This window comes from Lampris incognitus, chromosome 13 (genome assembly GCF_029633865.1).
Source record: "Lampris incognitus isolate fLamInc1 chromosome 13, fLamInc1.hap2, whole genome shotgun sequence".
In the NCBI taxonomy this organism is placed as follows: Eukaryota; Metazoa; Chordata; class Actinopteri; order Lampriformes; family Lampridae; genus Lampris; species Lampris incognitus.
The window spans coordinates 22,892,550-22,915,780 of NC_079223.1; positions in this window are offsets into that span (position 1 = coordinate 22,892,550).

Below are 23,231 nucleotides of genomic sequence, written 5' to 3' on the forward strand. Positions count from 1 at the left end.
AGTACTACTTCTACTACTACTACTACTACTTTGGGCTGCTCCCGTTAGGGGTCGCCACAGCGGATCATCCGTTTCCATCACTTTCTGTCCTCTGCATCTTCCTCTGTCACACCAGCCGCCCGCATGTCCTCCCTCACCACATCCATAAACCTCCTCTTTGGCCTTCCTCTTTCTTCTTCCCTGGCAGCTCCATATTCAGCATCCTTCTCCCGATATACCCAGCATCTCTCCTCCACACATGTCCAAACAATTTCAATCTTGCCTCTCTTACTTTGTCTCCAAACTATCCAACCTGAGCGGTCCCTCTAATATAATCATTCCTAATCCTGTCCTTCTTCGTCACTCCCAGTGAAAATCTTAGCATCTTCAACTCTGCCACCTCCAGCTCCGCCTCCTGTCTTTTCCTCAGTGCCACTGTCTCCAGACCATACAACATAGCTGGTCTCACAACCATCTTGTAAACCTTCCCTTTAACTGTTGCTGGTACCCTTCTGTCACAAATCACTCCTGACACTCTTCTCCACCCACTCCACCCTGCCTGCACTCTCTTCCACACTTCCCGTTACTTTGAACAGTTGACCCCAAGTATTTAAACTCATATGCCTTCATCACCTCTATTCCTTGCATCCTCACCATTCCACTGTCCTCCATCTCATTCACGTATATGTATTCCGTCTTGCTCCTACTGATTTTCATTCCTCTTCTCTCCAGTGCATACCTCCACCTCTCCAGGCTCTCCTCAACCTGCACCCTACTCTCGCTACAGATCACAATGTCATCTGTGAACATCGTAGTCCACGGAGACTCCTGCCTGATCTTGTCCGTCAACCTGTCCATCACCATTGCAAACAAGAAAGGGCTCAGAGCCGATCCTTGATGTAATCCCACCTCCACCTTGAACCCATCCGTCATTCCTACCGCACACCTCACCACTGTCACACTGCCCTCCAACATATCCAGTCCTTGATGAAATCTCAACATTTCTGTGTGAATATATCCTATTTTTTGGTAAAAAGACTGCCAACAGGGCACCCCCAGTGGCTCACCTGGTAGAGCGCGTACCACATAAGGCTGAGTCCTTACTACAGCGACCTGGGTTAGAATCTGACCCGAGCCCTTTGCTGCATGTCATCCCCTCTCTCTCCCCTGCCTTTCCTGTCTCTGCACTGTCACTGTTAATAAAACAAAAATGCCAAAATAATAATCTAAAAAAAAAAGTGCCAACATTGAACCCCTGCTTGTTGAACTCTGCTATAGTTGGGCAGTTCTGAATACTCTCATGTCAAGATCAGCTGACAACATAGTCAAAATACAAGTATGGAGGTTACCACTCTCATCTTTTTTGTTTGTGCTACTAGCATATACAACCCCCCCCCCCCGAAAACTTCCTGTTTCTAAGAATGCTTCAAAGATAAGCTATTACTCTTGAAATACAGTGTGTCTATGTGCCTGTCTGATTACCTTAATCAATTTATGGTAAAAGTCAGAGTAAGCATAACAAAAAAACAGCAGCTAGATTTTTGCTCCATCTTGGTACATGTATTTTGCTCAGGCTGCTTATTTTGCCTTTTGAAACTGCGTGGTCTAAAAGAATGAACACCTACACACTTTTCACACTTGCTAGTAGATTTCTGTATTAAAAAGCAACAACTTTTCCTTCTATGTGATCTCCATCAGATAACTGGTAATTCAAAAGACTGTGGTTTTTGACAGGCACTCTAGCAAAACTAGCATATCGCCTCTCACATCATCCAGATCAGCAGTACCCAGAGTGATCCATTAGCATAACAGCATCTATTCAATTCCTGTGTCAGTGAGCAAAACGTTGTTTAACACCGTAATCACAGAAAGAAAAAATCCAATCCATGCCACAGCAAGTTATAAAATACAAATTTTACGTGTATTGTATATTTTATAAGACAGAGTATAGTAGTACACACATACATATATATATATAACCATAATAATAATAATAATACATTTTATTTGTCTAATGCTTTTCAAGGTACACAGAGACATTTTACATAAGTTAAAAATAAACAAAACTAACACACCAAAAACATGTAACAAACAATCACACATTAAAAGCAATTCTGAAGAGGTGAGTTTTGATTAATGATTTGAACGTGGACAGGTGGGTGCAGTTTCTGATGTGTCTTTGGAGGGGGTTCCAGAGGAAGGGGGCAGCTATGGAGAAGGCTCTGTCACCCCAGGTCTGGTGCTTGGTCTTGTGTGGTGGAGACAGGAGGTTGGCATTGGAGGAGCGAAGGCTGCAGGAAGGAGTATGGTAGTGGAGCAGGTTGTTGAGGTAGGAGGGGGCCTGGTTATGGAGGGTTTTGTGAGCGAGGAGAAAGACTTTGAATTGGATCCGCTGTGGGAGAGGGAGCCAGTGGAGGTTCTGAGGACAGGGGTGATGTGGTCAAAGGAGCAGGAGCGGTTGAGCAGGTGGGCAGCAGAGTCCTGGATGTACTGGAGTTTAAGGACTTTGGATGATGAGCTGTAGAGAAGGCTGTTGCAGTAGTCAACCTGGATGTGATGAGGACATGGATCAAAGTTTCAGCAACAAAGAAGGAGAATGATGGGCGGAGATGAGCTTTGTTTTTTAGGTGGAAATAGGCAGTTCTGGTGATTTGATTGATGTGGTGTTCGAAGGAGAAGTTGCTGTCAAAAATGATTCAGAGTTGTGGAGTTGTAGGGAGGGGGGACAGAGTGGAATTATCGATGATGAGGCAGAAGTTGTGAGTGGTTTTGGTAAGGGATTTGGGATTGATGATTGTGTCAAATTTCATCACAATTTAGTTTGAGGAATTTTGCTTGAATCATGAATTAATTTCAGTACACATACTATAGATAGATAGATAGATAGATAGATAGATAGATAGATAGATAGATAGATAGATAGATAGATAGATAGATAGATAGATAGAGATATAGATGATGACAAATTAAAGGAAAAACCTGAATGCTTGACCCCTACAGTGAGGGGGTCCAGAGCTCTGTTATGCTGTTGGGAGCATTTTCCTGGCATAGTTTTGGTCCGCTTGGCCCCTTAGAGCAGGCCTGGTGAATTATTTCCCATGGAAGAATACATTAGAATATATTTTTGCCATTGTGGGCCAGAATCATATCATTGGATTATACATCTGTGTATGACTGTGTCTACTGTGGATCACATCCAGATATGCTACTTATTTTACTTTTTTTAATATGCACAGAAATAAATCACATCCATTTTCTCCTTTTGGTAGGTATTTTCATGATTAAACATGCAATGAACTACACAAAGGGAAAAGTACACTACATTCAGCACCACGGACAAAACTCGTAATGGGTATGCAATAAAAGATGAGAGCTCAATATTATATTTAAACTACTCAATCAGTGTGAGGACTGAGGTCTCTGATGGCCATTGACTAGAGCAGTGAAGCCAGGTATACTTTCTGACATCGCTATGCGCAGGATTGCTGAAAGGTGAGTCAGTAAAAGACTCTGTGCTTTGAGTCTGTCTTGATGCATACTCAATAATCCAGGTAAGAAAATCAAAATGCTGCGCCAGAAATTGGTCCACCTCAAGGATCAGGTCCCCTGGCACAAACAGAGCAGCATAGTGTATGCTGTTAAATGCCAGGAGGATTGCGGTGACTTGTACATCGGGGAAACCAAACAGATGCTGGCCAAGAGGATGGCACAACACAAAACAGTTAACATATCAGGCCAGGACTCTACCATCTACACCCATCTACAGGCCTGTAGCCACTCGTTCAAGGATGAGGACACGCACATCCTTGATAAGGAGGAATACTGGTTTGAACGGGGAGTCAAAAAGACCATCTATGTTAAGAGGGAAAGACCATCCCTGGGGTGGGGGTGGGGGGCTAAGAGTACATCTGTCACCATCTTACAATGCTGTGATGGCAACCATTCCCCAATCCTCTGTGAATAGTGCACATGGCCATTGTAACTCTAGTTAATGGTCACACCCATATTTGCATATGAAACTGGTCGTTGGTTTCGGTTGTTATGCCACTGTATCATTTATAAGGGTGGGGATACCTGCAGTCATTTGAGACTGAAGATGTCTCTTAGTTGAGTGATGACAAGTATGTCAATAAACGTTGTGTCCAGATGAACTGACTAGACCTTCTTTGGTGTGCTTTGAGTCGTTATATTTCATCACTGAAAATATCTGTTTACGTACATATACATAGGTTGACCCAAACAGTACAAACATCTTCTGAGGATGACTCCTAATCTTTGGAAAGTTTTGTTCATCAAGCAATGCAAGGAACCTCGTCAGTGACATTGCTTTGAATAGTTCACCAGTCACTGCATCAGACTGAAGATCGATACGCTCAAGGTAAAGGTCAGCGGGAGCATTACCCACATTGAAGGTGAAAGGAGAGCAAACCAACAGCTTGGCATTTCCAACACTTTGAAATCCTCAAAACGATGAGAAAACTCACCGTTCAAAGCACGCAGCAACAATGGATAATGCTTCCGCTGCTTATCTGATAGGGAACAGACAAGGTGGGTGAGACTGTTCGCTTCTTCTTGGCGGGTCAGGAGGAGTATTGCTCCCCTGAAGGCTTTGACAATGCTGTACATCTGTTGTGTGTGTGTGTGTGTGTGTGTGTGGGGGGGGGGCTCCCTAGAAGTTTGGAATTCAGTTGATTCATGAGGACCATGTTGTCCACAGTGAAGGCAAAAAAATCAGCCAACCATTCTTTATCTTGTAGTTGAGGGAAATCTACATATCATTTGCAAAAGCTCAGCAATCTCCGACTTCAGGTCCCACACACTTTTAAGCACATTTCCCGAACTGAGCCATCTCACGTTTGTGCGGTAGGGGAGATCTGCATGACTTGAGACAAACTTCCTGTGGTTTAAAGATTTTGCTCTTATGAAGTTCACCACTTTAGGGACTGTTTCGACAACAAGGCTCATTTTCAGAACACATTTACAGAGCACCTCCTGATGAATAATGCAATGCTGGAAAATGATTTTCTGATCTTGGTTCAAGCTCAGCTACTTAAACTTGTATCCTTTTCAAAAGACCAACGTTTTTGTTTCCTCTGTGAAGTTTAGGCACCCATCAGTGGTCACACTGCTAAACTTGTTAAAAACGCAGTCCTAGCTTTGCCACACACTTTTTAACCCCCTTCTTTAATCTTTCCCTCTGGTTTTGCGCTCCATTCGCTGGGTTTCCATTAACCTGATTAATGCGCAACTTTAAATTGCGGACTAAAAAAACAACAACAATGAGGGTCCGCGGTGGTGTAGCGGTCTAAGCTATCGGCTTTGTGTCGATGTAGTTGCCCAATGGGGCCTGGGGTTCGCGCCCCGGTCTCGTCAGATCCGACTATGGCCGGACTCGATGAAGCAGCAATATTGGCAGCGCTGTTTTCGGGAGGGGGCGGAGTCGGCTTGTGTGCGTCACATGATTGCGTCTCTGGGTGTGTCGGAAACAGCAGTGGTTCGGCCTGGATTCACCTTGATACAAAAGTGGCGAGGCGTCTCATTCGAGACTGCCGGCCGGAGAGATGCAGATGGCGAACGCACGCAGTACGAGGGTGGGTGTTTGAATTAAAATAGGGATCGATTGGCCACTAAATTGGGAGAAAAAGGAAAAAATCAGAAATAAATAAAAAAACAACAACAATGAAAACACAGGAACGAAAAAAACCTCAAATATTGCAGAAAGTTTATACGCTCGCATGAGGTGGTTTTTCAGATGATTGGACCAAGCAACATTTTTCAAAATTGATATGGAAACATGTTCTTCGCATTTAAGTCAAGGTAGCCAGTTTATAAAGAGCGACTTCTCGGTTGAGCCTGGCTCCCTCGGACATGATCGGCAGGCGCCACAAGGGGTGCTATTGCGTTGCATAACTCGTCAAATGTTAAGGCGGTCATGCTGAAGTTTTGGATCCACAAGACCTCTGCAAAATCATTGCGGACAAGGACCTCCCATAAATCCCCTATACGTGGCCGCTGCCAGGTATAGGGGATTTGCCGTTCTGTCATAGCGTGCATCACATGCCCTCGTTGCCTTCGAATAAACACTACCACGGCTATTGCGGTGCATGCGATCGAGATCACCATCATCTCCAACACATCAGGTCTTGGAGAGCCGTCGCCATGTCACAAGGTTTAACCACACATCACTAAATGGAAAAGCAGACCATTCGCAATTGTGTTTTGTCAACTTTAAAAAAAATCGCTTCTATTTTTCGCAAAATTGCATTGGAAACCCGTTGCACCGAGGCAAGCGCTCTGTAATTCCACAGTCAGGGATAAAGCCTCGCAAGAATAACGACCACAGATTACTAGACTCGCTAGCCCTTGGCTAACGGGTGGGACCCTTTAGTCGACTGGCTAACGCAGTTACCTGTGGTGCGGGAGTCCCAGGTTCGCGTCTCGGCTGCGGCGATTCCCGGCTGCCCGCTGAATTCGCTACACTGATGCGGGGACACGCTTCCCAAAGGGGGGGTGTTGTGTAACGATCACGGATAACGTGACTCGCAAGCCCTTAGCTAACAGATCGGACCCTTCAGTCGTCTGGTTAACGTAGTCGCCCGTCGTAGCCGCGTGTCCCGGGTTTGCGTCCCGGCTGCAATGGTTCTTGGAGTAGTTAAAGTAATGAGGATTGGCACCACCTCGTGACCAAGCCCAAACTGAACCAGGGCTATAGGCTATATTTACTTGTGTATTGCTAGAGTGATGAAGTGTGTCAAGTTTATTATTGCACACATGCACAACATTTCAGATGTATTGCAGACTATATGAGAAAACCCTCATGGGGGCCTCAAAGGGCAAAACTGCTGTGGGCCCCGCATGGGCTGACCCACATGGGGCCCATATGGGCTTACTGTGGGCAAGAGCACAGTTGGGCTTGCCCACAATAAGCCCACATAGGGGCCTCAAAGGGCAAAACTACTGTGGGCCCCGCATGGGCTAACCACATGGGGCCCATGTGGGATTAGTGTGGGTTTGCCCCTGCCCACATTGCCCCACAGTAAACCCACACCTACCCACAGTGGGCCCACATGGGCATGTTTGCTGGGTTGCTGCAGAGTCAATTAAACATTCTTTAATGAATTCACCCTCAGCGAATGACTTGCTATGTTTAGCAATTTTGTGGGGTAGTACATAGCTAATGTCGTTATTTGCTGGATGCAGTTTTGTGGAAAGTCCTTGGTGCTTTTGCAACTGAGAAAGTAACTTTCGATCCACTCACCCTCTGCTCACAAGACATTCCTATACTTTTCTGTGTGCTTTTCTGGAAGTGTCAGGGCAAGTGGCAGTTTTTCAAGACAGCGACACTCTCTTTGCACACAAAGCACACAGCTTTCCCTGATACCTCAATAGAGAAATATTTCAATGTCCAGTCTTAAAAAACCCTACATTCATTGTCTACTTTTCTTTGAGATCTTTGAAAAACTTTTTGCGCAATTTCTAGCTAGCTACTATTTGTAACTGACGTGTTTCAGCCCGTCAGTCGCTGTCTGTCCTCGTGCAGTTGTTATACATGCGTGCCTTCAAAATAAATGTTCCAAAAGAAGTGGTGTTAAATCATTACACCAAGGTGTGTATTCATTTGATTTTTAATTTGAATAACAATCAAAACTTACTATCGCAAATTCTTTGTGATATGAGCGTGATTCCACGGGTCACACTGAATCAGGTCATGGGCTGCATACAGCCCCCAGGCTGGCCCTTGCCCAGGCCTGCCTTAGAGGGAAGGGTCACTACAAATCAATACAAAGTTATGCTGAGTGATCACCTTTATCCTATGATGAAATATTTCTATCCTGATGGGAGCAGTCTCTTCCAGGATGACAACGCCCCCATTCACAGGGCATGAGGGTCACTAAATGGTTTGACAAGTATGAAAATGATGTAGATCATATGCTATGACCTTCAGTCAACAGAGATCAACGCAACTGAACATTGTTTATTGGAAATTTTGGACTGACATGTTAGACAGCACTCTCCATCACCATCAAACCACCGGATGAGGGAATATCTTGAGAAAGAATGGTGCTCCATCCCTCCAGTAGTGTGCAGAGACTAGACTCTAGTTTGATTATGATTTGAATCTAGACTAGAAACTAGTTTGTAGAATCTATGACAAGCAGCATTGAAGCTGTTATGGAGACTTGTGGCCACCATCGTACATGTTGGTATGAACCCTGGTTCTGCCAGATGATAGAAATTAAGCAAGTATGGGTTAGGCTAGTACTTGGATGGGAGACTTCCTGGGAAAACTAAGTTTCTGCTGGAGGTGGTTTTGGTGGGCCAGTATACCTTCTGGTCATAATAACCCCAATATCCCAGTGCAGTGACACCGTGTTGTAGGAGATTCCATCCTTGGTTGAAATGTTAAAACAAGGTCCTGACTCACTGTGGTAATTAAAAGATCCAATGACACTTATTGCAAAGAGTAGGGGGTCCCTGGTGTTCTGGCAAAAATTCCAAACCTGACTCTCGATTTGGCCACCTAATCAACCACCCATGTAATTGGCTCAATGATTCCCTCCCTCTCTACCTCAAGCTGAAGTGTGGTGAGCTACACCGGAGCTACCATATGGGCAACTGGGCATGTGCCAAGGGGCCCCTAAGCGTAAAAGGGCACTCTGCAATGGGAGAAAAAGAATGTTTTTATTTATTTATTTATTTATATATACGACACAAAACTTGTCACATTATCCAGTCAGAATTAAATAAATTAAATAAGTGTCATGATTGATTTTTATATAGGTGAGATGACTGGGCAAGTGGTGACTGGTGAGCAAAGGGCAATACACCGTATAGATTGGCTAACGATCAAGGTGGATGGGCATAGAGAGCAGGTGGTTTACATTGCACAGATTCAAGGCCATACTTTCTTAGACCAAGTCAAAGTTAAAAACAGTGGAATTAATTTTTACCTGATCCACTATCAGTTAGGTTGTATCAGTGAGAAGTGTGCGGGAAAAAATGCCTTTGGGGCCCATGTGGGGCCACTGCAGGCAGGAACAGAGGGCCCACTGTGGGCCCCCTTACTGGCATGAAATGCGGGGCACATGTGGGCCCCACACTAAAGGCCACACTCAGCCCAGAGTGTGGGCTGAGTGTGGGCTGCCCACACTAAGCAGAGTGGGCCCTCAGTGGGACCGCAGCATGCCCATAGTATGCCCACACTTTGGGATGGGAGCAGTGGTCCCACATGGGCCCATAGTGCCCCATGTGTACCTGGTATGCTAGTGACATTTATTGACAGCCAGCTCAAACAAAAAAATGAAGAAAATATAAATTATACGAAGAAAAAATTTGTTGAAAATTGGAAACAATTGGAATTGAAAAACAAAACTATATACCAAATTAAATGCTTTTATAAAACAGAACAACAAACATAGAACCAACCACATTTGAACACAATAAGATCATTAAATAAAAATAACCCCAAACATTAAATCTATTTATTTTTTGCTCCTTCTGCTCCTTCCTCCGTCTCTATCTCTGGCATTTCTGATCCACATTTTGATGGCAGCTTCCACCTCGGATGCGGTGACCCGGCTGCTTTTTGTCACAGCATCTGAAGAAAACAATTGAAATGTAAGTGCACAGTATGAGTTAGCCACAGGTGGAGCATTTAATTTAGCCTGGGATTCTATTCACCTGTTGGGGTATAGGCAAATCTTGAACAGAAATGTCTTGAAACCTGGGCAAGTATAGCCAAAATTATCTGTATGTGACCGTGTTTTTTTATTTAGGGAAACTGACACTTTGATGATTGTTCCGTGGACTCAGGCGGGGCAAAATTCAAATTAAACTACCCAAATCCAACTTCTTGGAGTATTTAAAGTAATGATTGGCACCACCTCGTGACCAAGCCCAAACTGAAGCAGGGCTATAGGCTATATTTACTTGTGTACTGCTAGAGTGATGAAGTGTGTCAAGTTGCATGTGTGCAGTAATACTGCACACATGCACAACATGTCAGATGTATTGTATTGACAACATGTCAGATGTATTGCAGATTATATGAGACTACAATAAACTGCTGTGTGTGTATGTTCGCTAAATTTCTGATGGTTCAAAATGATTAATATTGTAAAGTTATGAGAAATAGTTAATCTGTAATTAAGTTGGTTAAAAAACAGCATGAGCTGCTCTATGGGAACATTTAAGGGACAAAAAAATTAACAAAAAAACTAGTGTTCTTTTTCTAAACTATAATATGAAACAGCTGCGACAAACCAAAAAGTTGAGACGTACTTGTCTTGTTGGATGGGCAGTTTTAGTTAAGTATGGGATGGACCGAATATACCTTGGACAACTTTTTTACATTTTACTGTCATTTTTGTAGAGGTCTGACTATATGCAGCATTGGGCATGGGCGGGAAGTAAAAAGTTTGAGTACCGCTTACCCTAAAGCAGTTGTAATCTTAAAACGTTTTAACTGTACTGTCAACAGGGGGTTAACCTCAAAGGTCAAAACTGCTGTGGGCCCCGCACGGGCTGACCCACAGAGGGCCCATGTGGGCTTACTGTGGGCAAGAGCACAGTTGGGCTTGCCCACAATAAGCCCACATAGGGGCCTCAAAGGGCAAAACTACTGTGGGCCCCGCATACGCCCATTTCACGCCGCGGCCATCTTGGATTAAAAAAAACCAAGTGGTGGGAATTTTGCCACGCCCCCTTCTTACTCAATCGGAAATCAATGCAGCCGGGGCCAGCAGCAAACATGGTTTGGACTACCAACCTCGAGCACCTACCGTCATTTACCACAATATGAAAACTAAGCCGGATCTTTTCTTTTTCGAGTACTTTCTGCCTCTCCTGTGCCAGTGAGGAGACACACACACACACACACACACACACATAGGGCTGTATTCAAAGAAACTGTTTAATCACAATAAAATAAAAAATAAGATACATTTCATTTTTATACGGTACATTCAATATTTATACATTAGATTGTCCCATCTACAATATTTTCATTCTTTGTCCTTTAACTTTAACAAAACTGTTGGTTCATTTTAAACTAAAATATGTTCAGTCAACTGTCATTCTGTTGTAGCAATAAACTGGAACTCACTACCAACTCAAATCATCAATTGTTTACTAAACTAAGACAGTGATTGCTCATCTCAAGGTGTGGGCTAAAAAATGGGACTGTACTGAAATGAAGTTAAATATGTTTCAATCTATCTAAGGTTTGTGTGCACTATTTTCTTGTCAGCTGGATTTAACAAAGGTTTAAAACAGTGGTCCCTGAAAATTTGTTAGGAGAGCACACACAGTCCACAGTTGGTTGACTGTTCCACTTAGTGAAAGGGGTATGACTCCATCAAAAATGTGGTACTCCTTTATGCGTCTTATTGACCGTTCGATGTGTATTCTCAAGCCAGCAATACTCTGTGTGTCTGTGAGCTCATCACAGCTAAACTGTCCACTTGGGCCTAAAAATGCAGGGATGACAAGTTTTACATCTATTTCATCGAGCAGGTCTTTGATAAGGAAGCCCTTATCGGCCATGACCTCATCACCTGACTCTAAGAGGCCCAGAACCCCTGACCTCTTAGTTATCTCCTTATCAGAAATACATCCTGTGTATAGATTACTTACCAGGCTTACTGACCCTGAGGGAGTGATCCCAATTAGGGATTTCAGTGTAGTGTTACTTTTATAATGGGATTATGTCATGGTGTTCAAAACCTTCGAACTAGCTGTCTCGATGCGGATCTCTGTGCAGTCTAGTATCACTCTTGTGTTTGGGTAGAATTCCCTGAATACTGGTGCCATTAGCTCGTCTACTGCTGCTCTACTAGGCCATATTGGGAGGGTCCCTAACATAAAGAGCAAATAGTTGGCCCACGTCGTACAGTTCCTGCTGACTGTGGCCGGCGACACATTGAATCATACAGATAAATCCAGAGCAAAAAAGCCCTGCCTCACACGGCACAAGAACAGGAAAAACTGATCAATCAGCGATAAATGCTCTGCATGGAAGCCAGACACAGAAATGTGTTCTAGGTTATGGCTGTTCCTTTGCATTTGAGTCCATCGCACCATGGACTCTGCAGTAGGCTGTAAAGCTAGGAAGAGTGGTTTGAGGGTGTGGTAATCCTTAAAACCAGTGTAAACCCTGATCAGATTGGGTGCAGACTGGAAGCGTTCTAGACCAAAACGCTCACGTTTCAGCTTTTTATTTTCGTCCTCCAGGAAAGCAATGCGTTTCTTTACTGTGTCAAGCTGGTCTTCCACAGAAAGGGGCTTCACATCGTAGTCATGATCAGGTAGAGTCGCCCAAACCTCACTGGACACATGATATGTCATACATGTGGGAAGCAATATAAATCCACACATGTTCCTGTTATCAAGATGATGTGTCAGAACAGAGCTATCCACTATTGAAAGATTAGTGAATATATATATATACATATATATACAGATTTATCTCTTTCCCTTCTTTGATAGGAGTTGCAGGATGGTACACAGCAGTACGACATGTTGCTTCCGGCAGTGTTTTCAATGAAGTAAGAAGGGGGCGTGGCTAAGTTCCCACCGCTTGGTTTTTTAAAATCCAAGATGGCCGCGGCGTGAAATGGGCGTATGGGCTAACCACATGGGGCCCATGTGGGATTAGTGCGGGTTTGCCCCTGCCCACATTGCCCCTCAGTAAACTCACACCTACCCATAGTGGGCCCGCACGGGCATGTTTGCTGGGGTAGCACACTTTAATTTGTTCGTTTTTGTAGCATCTTCATTTTCAGATTGGTTGAGATGGCGCGATCTTTCCACAAGTTATTTAGTTGAATTCAAGATCTCTCTTTCTCAAGATCTCGCTTTTTTCTAACCATGATTTAAAGTTATTGCATTTAACATAAGCTATTTAGCATAATCAAACAGGTACCGTTCGATGAAGAATTTGTAGCCTTTGTCGTGTTTGGTTAATGCAAATGTTTCGGCAGGTTTTTCAGTTAGGTTTGCAAGCGACTCTGTAAACGCCATAGTCCGTCCGGAAGTTAGCATACCCGGCAAGGAGTCAGAACGGAAGTTCTCTGACGTTATATGAAAAGGGCCTATAGCCTGGAAGCGTCTACCATCGGTTGAAGCAATGCACAGCGTCAGCTAGCTAGCAACGAAAATGTTAGCCCGGAAGCCTGTAGCTCCAGCAGCGACACACTGCCTCTGCTAGGGGTACAGCAAGATGGGGTAAACTGCGTATCCAACTGCGAGGGAGAGAGGACAGTTTTACAACTGAAACGGGTAAAAAATGAACTCAGAACAACCATGGGTCAGAAAATGCTTTCAACGCTCTCTTTGGTGGCCAGAGAGTCTGAGCTTGTGAGGGAGCTGGATTTTGAGGACTTGATCACAAAGAAAGTCAAGAACTTGTAAAAGGTAAGAACAAATGGATTATGCTGTCTGGAACAGTATTATCTGTTGTGACTGCGTGTAAAGCGGTTTGGATAATGGATGGATGGACTGCGTGTTGCTATATATTTTGTGGATGAGTTTGATATGCCGTATGCATAACGTGTATTGCGTCACGGGTCTGATGCTGCTATATTGTATTGGAGTCAGTTTGTCAAGTTCATGTTGTTGGTTTTTGCAGTTCTGTGTGAAGTTGCCGAGCTCACTTTGTGAGCCTTGTTTTGAAACCGGCATTCAGCTGTGCGATTACCTTAGGATGGCATTGTTGTGAACCTATTCCTAGTCAGTCACAACAGGTGTGCCGTCTGCCTGGGTGGTTTTCCATGAACACAAATGTTGCCATAGTAGAGTAATACACTGCCTAGGGATGATTTAAGACATTGTCTCCTTGTCTTGTGAGTGAAATGGCAGTACTTGGTCTATTGAACTGTATAGGCGTACGTGCTCAGCTGGACTGGTTATTCAACCTTTGACTAATAGGTGATTATGGTCTGGTGGATTTGACATGGTCCCAGGTTTTCAGTTTCCCAGGTTTCCAGTGTAACGCTCTGGTGAGGAAACCCGGGGCTCTCTGGGCTGGGGAGCCAGAATGGGAGGATTGGGCTGCTTCAGGTTGTGGTGTGGAGAGCTGAATGTAGAAGCGGTCGAGTTGGGCTCCGATGCGGGTGACATTGTCAGCCCCAACCACTTCGAGGAGGGTCTGATCATGTTGGCTCACAAGAAGGCTTTGATTTGCGAGAGCCCGGTGGGGTTCGTCTGTTTCCACTGGGTCCATGTCGGCCAGGTTGTTCCGTTAGGAGCCCAGGGAGGACCCAAACGCAGGACACACAGACAGGATGATACGGTAACACTTGGATTAATTAACAAAAGGCAGGCAGAGCTCAGATAACCTGGGACAGACAAGAAGCAGGCCGCTGGATACACAGGTTCAGATACAGTTTAGGTTACGGGGGGGGGGGGGTCAGTACAAAAACAGGCGACAGAGCAGACAAGGGCAGGCAGCAAACACGGAGTCCAAAGATCAGAGCACAGAGTCAAACACGAGCAGGTCAGGCAAACGTTCACAAGGAAAACCGCTGGAAAACTAGGCGCAAAACACACTAGACAACCTGGCAAGGACACGGAGAAACCAGGGGCGTATAAATGCTGGAGAGCTAATCAGGGAATGGGGAACAGGTGTGGAAGACACGGGATTGACTGGTGGCAAAAGCAGGGGCAGGAATTGAAATGACAAGACAGGTGAATTCAAAATAAAACTGGAAGGTAACGGATAATGGAAAAGGCAAGATGAGGGCGTCAAGGTAGCGTAGTGGTCTATTCCGTCGCCTGTCAACACGGGGATCCCCGGCTCGAATCCCCGTGTTACCTCCGGCTTGATCAGGCATCGCTAAATGGCCGTGCCTGCGGGTCGGAAGCCGGATGTGGGTATGTGTCCTGGTCACGGCACTAGCGCCTCCTCTGGTCGGTCGGGGCGCCTGTTCGGATGGGGGACTGGGGGGTATAGTGTGATCCTCTCACGCGCTACGTCCCCCTGGTGGAACTCCTCCCTGTCAGGTGAAAAGAAGCGGCCGGCGACTCCACATGTATCATAGAAAGCATGTGGTAGTCTGCAGCGACCGGGACGGTTCGGAAAATAAGGTAATTGGCCAAGTACAATTGGGGAAGGAAATAGGAAAAGTAAAGATTGAAAAAAAAGCTAAGCTGAGTAGACTGAACTGGGATACAGTCACACCTGTAACATCAAGGAGTCAAACAATGACAGTGTGTCCCAAAGAGTCATGCAGTGTAAGTGCATGGGTTTGAACCGGGATTTATTGAGGCAGGGGTGTATATATGTACAGATCTAGCCCGGTGGGTAGTCAAAAATCCACATCAGCAGGCAAAATTATATAGTACAACGTTTATCGACGCATGGTCGTGAATAAATGCTACAGTATGTGGAGGGTATCGCTGACTCAGACCTTACTGTTCAGGTATTTTGAGAATCACAGCTAAGCAGGAAATAAACAGAATCTGCTTTATGAAATGTCAGCTGTAAACCACGGTGTACGCTCATGCAGTTCAAGATAAATGACTTGAACATGGGTGTCAAGTCTTTTCAGACTCCCTGACAGCCTGAGACAGCAGGATGACTGACTGTAGGCTGTGTAAATTTAATCCCTATGACCTGGTCCACTTTGCTATCTAAGCTTGTTGAAAAACCAATTTTTAGATTATGTTGTCTTTTCTTTTTTTTATAATCCCTCATTATGATTTGGTGGCTACTGACTAGGCTTTCCAGAGTAGCTGACTTTTGAGGCTGATTGTTCTTCAGCTGTTTCAGCAGCATGGAAATGTGCCAAGTAGAAGGAAAAAAAGAAGATAAGTTGATAACGTTTATTTATTTGTTGAACATTAGGGCTTTATTTTTGTCACATAAAGATTCTACTGTCCCCCTCCTTTAGCAGATATGGTCAAGGTGAATTGGTGGCAAAACAGTGGTGTGTGTGTGTGTGTGTGTGTGTGTGTGTGTGTGCGCGCGTGTGTTGCACAACCCTGCTTGATATCATATCATATAGTATAGTTACTGGCGCCATGGGTTGAAATTCACCTTCCAGCTCTTTAAAAGAAGTAAAATCTCTTTTCTAATTGTACAGTTAATACAAGTAATAGCAAAACAGCAACAAGAGAGCAAAGTACTTATAAATGCTGGCATGCACACATACACACTCACACTCTCCTTTCTGTCCCCATCACCCATCTCATTACCTGCAGCATTATTCATCAGCAGCCCCCTTCACACAAATGCACACACACACACACACACACCTACCCCACCCTATTTCCACCCCAACACACCTATACACCTCCACTGGGGGGGAAGATGGAAACCTGAGATGAGCCCTGTGTAAATGGGCACCTCTTCCTTGTGTTTGTGTGCGTGCATGTGTGTGTACCTATATGAGAAGAGAGAGGGTGAAAGAAAGAAGAAAAACGATGTGCATTTGTGTGTGTGTGTGTGTGTGTGTGTGTGTGTGTGTGACAAGTGCTGACAGTCCAGGAGCCTGGCCTCGTACAAGGTCAGCATCTGTGAGCTTCATCAGCGTCTGAGTGTGTGCGTGTGTGTGCATATGTGTTTGTGTGCAGGTTAAAAACAATATACCACCTGTGCCCCCCTGCCATGTCCGCACCCAGCAGATGCTCTGAAAGTCAAAGTCAGTGTCGCACACACACACACACACACACACACACACACACACACACACACACACACACACACACACAGAATCATGAGTATCATGCAGAGTTCTCAAAGTCAGCCGAGGTTGGTTGTGAGGTTATGAGTGTGATAAATATGATTTAATATGGATCATAAATTCAACTCATAGAGAGGGGCGATATGGCTTTAAGACATACTGACACAAGTAGGACAAGCTCTTCGCATGCACGCACACACACACACACACACGTACGCACGCGCACACATACCTACAAAGTAACTAATTAACATAACTAGTTGCTTTACTTTTGCAGAGTTTGTGCTACTTTAACCTTACTTTACTACTTTAACCTTAAGCTCTATTATTAGTTGTGGCATGGCGGTCTATTCTGTTGCCTACCAATATGGGGACCGCCGGTTCGAATCCCTGTGTTGCCTCCGGCTTGGTTGGGTGTCCCTACAGACACAATAGGCCATGTCTGTGTGTGGGAAGCCGGATGTGGGTATGTGTCCTGGTCGCTGCACTAGCGCCTCCTCTGACCAGTTGGGGAGCCTGTTCAGGGTGGAGGGAGAACTGGGGGGAATAGTGAAATCCTCGCACATGCTATGTTCCCCTGGTGAAACTCCCCACTGTCAGGTGAAAAGAGCGGCTGGGGACTGCACATGTATCGGAGGAGGCATGTGGTAGACTGCAGCACCTCCCCGGATCGGCAGAGGAGGCGGAGCAGCGGCTGGAACGGCTCGGAAGAGTGGGGTAATTGACCGGATACAAATGGGGAGAAAGGGGGGTGGGGGGGGGGGTCTGCACTACTTGACATATTATTCCCTGTTGCACTCAGACTAACCAACAGGCCCTGAGCCCCCCACTGACAGACTTACTTTTTGCCACTTTTATTATTTTTTTCCTAGATCTGTTTATATATATATATATATACACACACACACACACACGTGTGTGTGTGCTTTTATATTTCTTTTTCACATATGTATTTTACCTTGTTTTTATTTCATCTTATTTAATTCTCTGCGAACAATGCCAAGTTAAATTAGTGCTTTATAAGTTATAACTTCTGAACAGGTTGGCCAACTCTTCATTTTCATGCAGGTTTTGGCACATGCACATAATTGCCTCTGAAAAGTAACAAAGTGCTTCTTTGCTGTATTTTAGCCCCACTTCTTCTTTTACTTATTAAGTATAAGTAAGAGAAAAATATTTTCACCGTGCTTTTACTGTAGCTCTAAATTGAAGCAGTACATTAATTTTACACTTTAGCACTTTAGTATGAGACCTATGCATATATTTTAGCACCCTTTGCCCCGACACACCCACAGACACTCTCTCTCTCTCTCTCTCTCTCTCTCTCTCTCTCGCTCTCGCTCTCTCTCTCTCTCTCTCTCTCTCTCTCTCTCTCTCTCTCTCTCTCTCTCTCTCTCTCTCTCTCTCTCTCTCACACACACACGTGCGTGTGCATGCATGCGGTGTGTCTGCCCTGTGGCTAAGGAAGTTAGAATCCTCTCAAACAAATCTCATGTATTGATTAAAACTTTATTGAAAGTTCAATACAGCAGTCTGGTATGTCAAAAGAGAATACTTGAATTTAAAGCAAGTTGAAATAGTGCAGTCCGTTGGGGAGCAGAACTGTGCCAGTAACAGCCTGAGGGACATGATATTGGAAACGCCACCCTTCATTCATGGTGACTTGCTACAACTACTATGCTGCTATCAGATGGCAAGAAAAAAAGAGAAAAGAAATATAAATCAAATATTAAATACTTAAGACAGAAAGCAAGGCTTCCTTTCAAAGATGACATGCCTTTTTAATTCTTCCCCCTCGGAGCGGATGCTTCTGTATAATCTGTTTTTATTCTCCGTCACCGCTGCATCTGTCAGTCAGACTGCAGCAGTGGCCAAATGTCACAACTACATAAATGGCTTTTATTTGCTATTTGATGGCTTTAAGCAGTATTTGAGATGTAAGAGTTGAAGTTGTGTATTTTTCTTGTGCATTTATTGATTTTAAGAGCCTGCTGGCTAGCTGTATTTTCTTAAGTTAGCTGACAGTTGTTATTTAGTTTACACACTGGGCTCTGCCAGAGGAGGTTATTATTGGCAATGGCCACAGGCTGTGATAATGATGGGGGGGCGGGATAACAAAAACAACCACAGTGTTGTTATTTTTATATTGGCCAATTAGATAGTCAATAAACAACAGCGGTTTAACTATTTTATCACTGCACTTGCAAACTATTTATGTTGACTGACCTCGGTAGTGTTAGCTATACATATTTATAAGGCCGTGGATGGACATTTAAAGGGGCACGATTATGGGCAACGGAAAGAACACACTGCCACCCCTACATCCACCCCCCCCCCACACACACACAGATAACAGAAACCTGATTGGCTGTTGATGGTGCGGTATGGGTGGCCACCAAAAGCTGAGCTTTGGCCGACTTTTCTCTGCCGACAAGGTAGCCGACGGCTGGAAAGTTGGCAGAGTAGTCATACTTTTCTGCTCAAAAGAGAAGGAATGGAGGGCATCTTGGTGGCATCGCGGTCTGTTCCATTGTCTACCAACGTGGGGATCATTGGGTTGAATCCCTGTGTTACCTCCAGCTTGGTCGGGTTTCCCTACAGACACAATTGGCCGTGTCGGCAAGCGGGAAGCCGGATGTGGGTGTCCTGATTGCTGTACTAATGCCTCCTCTGGTTGGTTGGGGCACCTGTCAGGGGGGAGGGGGAACTGGGGGGGGGGGAATACCATGATCCTCCCACATGCTACGTCCCCCTGGCAAAACTCCTCACTGTCAGGTGAAAAGAAGCGGCCGGTGACTCCAAATGTATCGGAGGAGGCATGTGGTAGTCTGCAGCCTTCCCCAATTTGGCAGAGGGGGTGGAGCAGCGACCGGGACGGCTTGGAAGAGTAGGGTAATTAAGTGCAATTGGGGAGGGAAAAAAGGGGGGGGGTCCCAAAGAAAAAAAAAAGAGAAGGAATGCACTTCCGGTGATTTGTCACGATGTAAAGGATCACAGTTTTCCTTAGTGCTTTGCCATGACATACAGAAGATTATCATGGTGTGTCCATTGACCTCTCACTTTATTCTAATGTCCTCTAAAAAACACACATAGCTTCATCCGGCAGACATTATATGACTATAAGACTGTGACAAACACAGCTAACAAGTATGAAGACTTGGTGGTGGAGTGCTGTAGGCAGGGGTCGAGGTTTTGCCAGCCAGTCTGTCTGTAAGGCCTGTGGACTGCCTGGCATGAAACCATTATGTAGTCTGCAGAAATGACCTAGAGGTGGCTGTATCAAGAGAAGCCAACGATAGATATTTGACACTTGGACACAAGCCAGAGGGTGATCAAACCTGGCTGGATCGCCAAGATGAGTCTGTCTAATTGCTGGAAGACCCAAAACACCCAATGACCTAAGGTTACAGTATATCAAATTCAGTGTGTCCAAGTGCATCAGTAAGCATATTTCATGCACTGTATTAATCAACTTCTGAATAAATTACCTTTTAAAAATCAGCAGCATCACTGTAGTGACAAATCTGTGAGTCATGATACAAGCTCAAGAAAGATGCACTTTAGTCCCAAGCTCTTCAGTTCTGAAAATATCATTTTATCAATGACATAAAAATGTCACTTGGGGAAATTGTATGTTATATGGTCCATTTGCAAATGTATTTTCTTTTTCAGAAGAAAAAAAAACACTAAATTGTGCAGGGTCACTCCATTTACTCTAAAATCTTCTCTTAATTATGCCCCTTAACCCTATGAAAGAGGCTGGAAAGGGTAATCACTGGAAGTTTAATGGAAGGCTATGGAAAAAAGATGGTTTCATCAATCAAAGAACAGAATTTCTTTGGGATTCGTTTGGACGTTTTGCTGTGTCAGCTAGCTCCATTATACTGTGGGATGTTTTTAAGCGTGCATTTAGTGATCATGAAATTCAATATTCGTCACAAAAAAATGAAGCAGACGGCGTGGGGGGGGGGGGGACTCCAACAAAATTAATTTTCTAACCCTCCAGCGAAAAAAATCTTGTTAATGCAATGACATATCCTGAAGTTCAGGATAAACCAGAGGCAAAGCTAAATGAATTTGAAGAGGTGATAAATGATGAAAAACAGAGTATTATTATCAACATAAAGGAAGAATAAAGCCTGATCACCTTCGGGGGGGCTGGGTTTCCTGGGTGACGGTGTCTGATGTCAGCTTGCATCGCTTGCAATAAGATTAGGAGCGGTGGTCTAGGAGCTAAGAGAGGCTGTGTCATAACTCAAACATTGCAGGTTCAAACACAGTAGCAGCCAGTGTTGTGTCCATTAACTAGCCACGTGTCCTAGAGCAAGACGAGCCCCCCCCCCCGCACTTTCCACTCACTCATTGGAAATTGCACTGGATTGGAGTCAGCTATATATCCAAGTGCCTTAAAAGATGTGAATATGAGCATAGATGGTGTTCTTTGTATCCGTTTATTCTTTCCCATGTCAGGGCTGATAATGTCTCAGTAGAAAACATGAGAAATAGAAAATGTCTCCCTTTTAAAAGAAATTTGTGTATGTGTGTGTTTGCATTTCTTGTGTCTAGATAACATTTAAAGTTCCTGGGCTTGCAGGCACATTTAAAGAAGGGGCTGTCATGGAAATTGCCTGCAAAACTGTCAAGACTCAGAAATAACTACACAAAGCACTGGTGGTTGATGAAAGAAGACAAGTTGTGTTGCATGCAGCAGGAGAAGATAAACAGTGGGTGAACTTACTTCCTCCTCACTGAACTAAAGCGTTATCTCCCTTTTATTCCCTTTTCCCTTAGACAAAGAAAGACCTGACTGGGCGTCCAAGTGGTGTGGCAGTCTATTCCATTGCCTACTAACACGGGGATCACCGGTTCGAATCCCGGTGTTACCTCTGACTTGGTCGGGCGTCTCTACAGACGCAATTGGCCGTGTCTGCGGGTGGGAAGCCGGATGTGGGTATGTGTCTTGGACGCCGCACTAGCACCTCCTCTGGTCGGTCAGGGCACCTGTTTGGGGAGGAGGGGGAACTGAGGGGAATATCGTGATCCTCCCATGCGCTACGTCCCCCTAGTGAAACTCCTCACTGTCAGGTGAAAAGAAGCGGCTGGTGACTCCACATGTATTGGAGGACAGCTCGGAACTAGGACGTCTCGGAAGAGTGAGGTAATTGGCCGGATACAACTGAGGAGAAAAGTGGGGGGAATTCCCCCCACCCTCTCCCCCAAAAAAAGAAAGACCTGACCATTGGTCTACTTCAACCATACCTTCATGATACCTCACACCATAGGTCAGTTCAAACATCTGGTCATCTCCAGTTAGGGGGCCTATAGAATTACAAGGCATTTTGAGGTAAGCAGGGAAGATGGGGGCGAAGATGACACCCATCCCCCATTACATCCCTTATACTTTCTGGGAAGTTCTCAAGACCTTCTTTAGAGCAGATTTGACCAACATGCATAGAGAATCAAATGGACAATGAATAAATGAAAGCTCTTAATGCTTCATGCCAATTTTCCTTCACAGTGTGGAATCCCTGCATGATAATTATATATGAGTATGAACCTGAATGTTACCTTAAATCAATATGTAGGAGCCCTCTTGTCGTTCATAAATCTATATTAAAAGATACAAAGTGTGGTCGGGCCTAGTCGCCTGCTCTCTAAAATGCTCTTTTAAACAAAGTCTGCCGGGATCAGGTGTCTTTCTTCAGAGGTATTCTGATAGATATACACTACCGTTCAAAAGTTTGGGATCACCCAAACAATTTTGTGTTTTCCATGAAAAGTCACACTTATTCACCACCATATGTTGTGAAATGAATAGAAAATAGAGTCAAGACATTGACAAGGTTAGAAATAATGATTTGTATTTGAAATAAGATTTTTTTTACATCAAACTTTGCTTTCGTCAAAGAATCCTCCATTTGCAGCAATTACAGCATTGCAGACCTTTGGCATTCTAGCTGTTAATTTGTTGAGGTAATCTGGAGAAATTGCACCCCACGCTTCCAGAAGCAGCTCCCACAAGTTGGATTGGTTGGATGGGCACTTCTTTGAGCAGATTGAGTTTCTGGAGCATCACATTTGTGGGGTCAATTAAACGCTCAAAATGGCCAGAAAAAGAGAACTTTCATCTGAAACTCGACAGTCTATTCTTGTTCTTCTAGAAATGAAGGCTATTCCATGCGAGAAATTGCTAAGAAATTGAAGATTTCCTACACCGGTGTGTACTATTCCCTTCTAGAGGACAGCACAAACAGGCTCTAACCAAGAGTAGAAAAAGAAGTGGGAGGCCGCGTTGCACAACTGAGCAAGAAGATAAGTACATTAGAGTCTCTAGTTTGAGAAACAGACGCCTCACAGGTCCCCAACTGGCATCTTCATTAAAATAGTACCTGTTAGAGCCTGTTTGTGCTGTCCTCTGAAGGGAGTAGTACACACCGTGTAGGAAATCTTCAATTTCTTAGCAATTTCTCGCATGGAATAGCCTTCATTTCTAAGAACAAGAATAGACGGTCGAGTTTCAGATGAAAGTTCTCTTTTTCTGGCCATTTTGAGCGTTTAATTGACCCCACA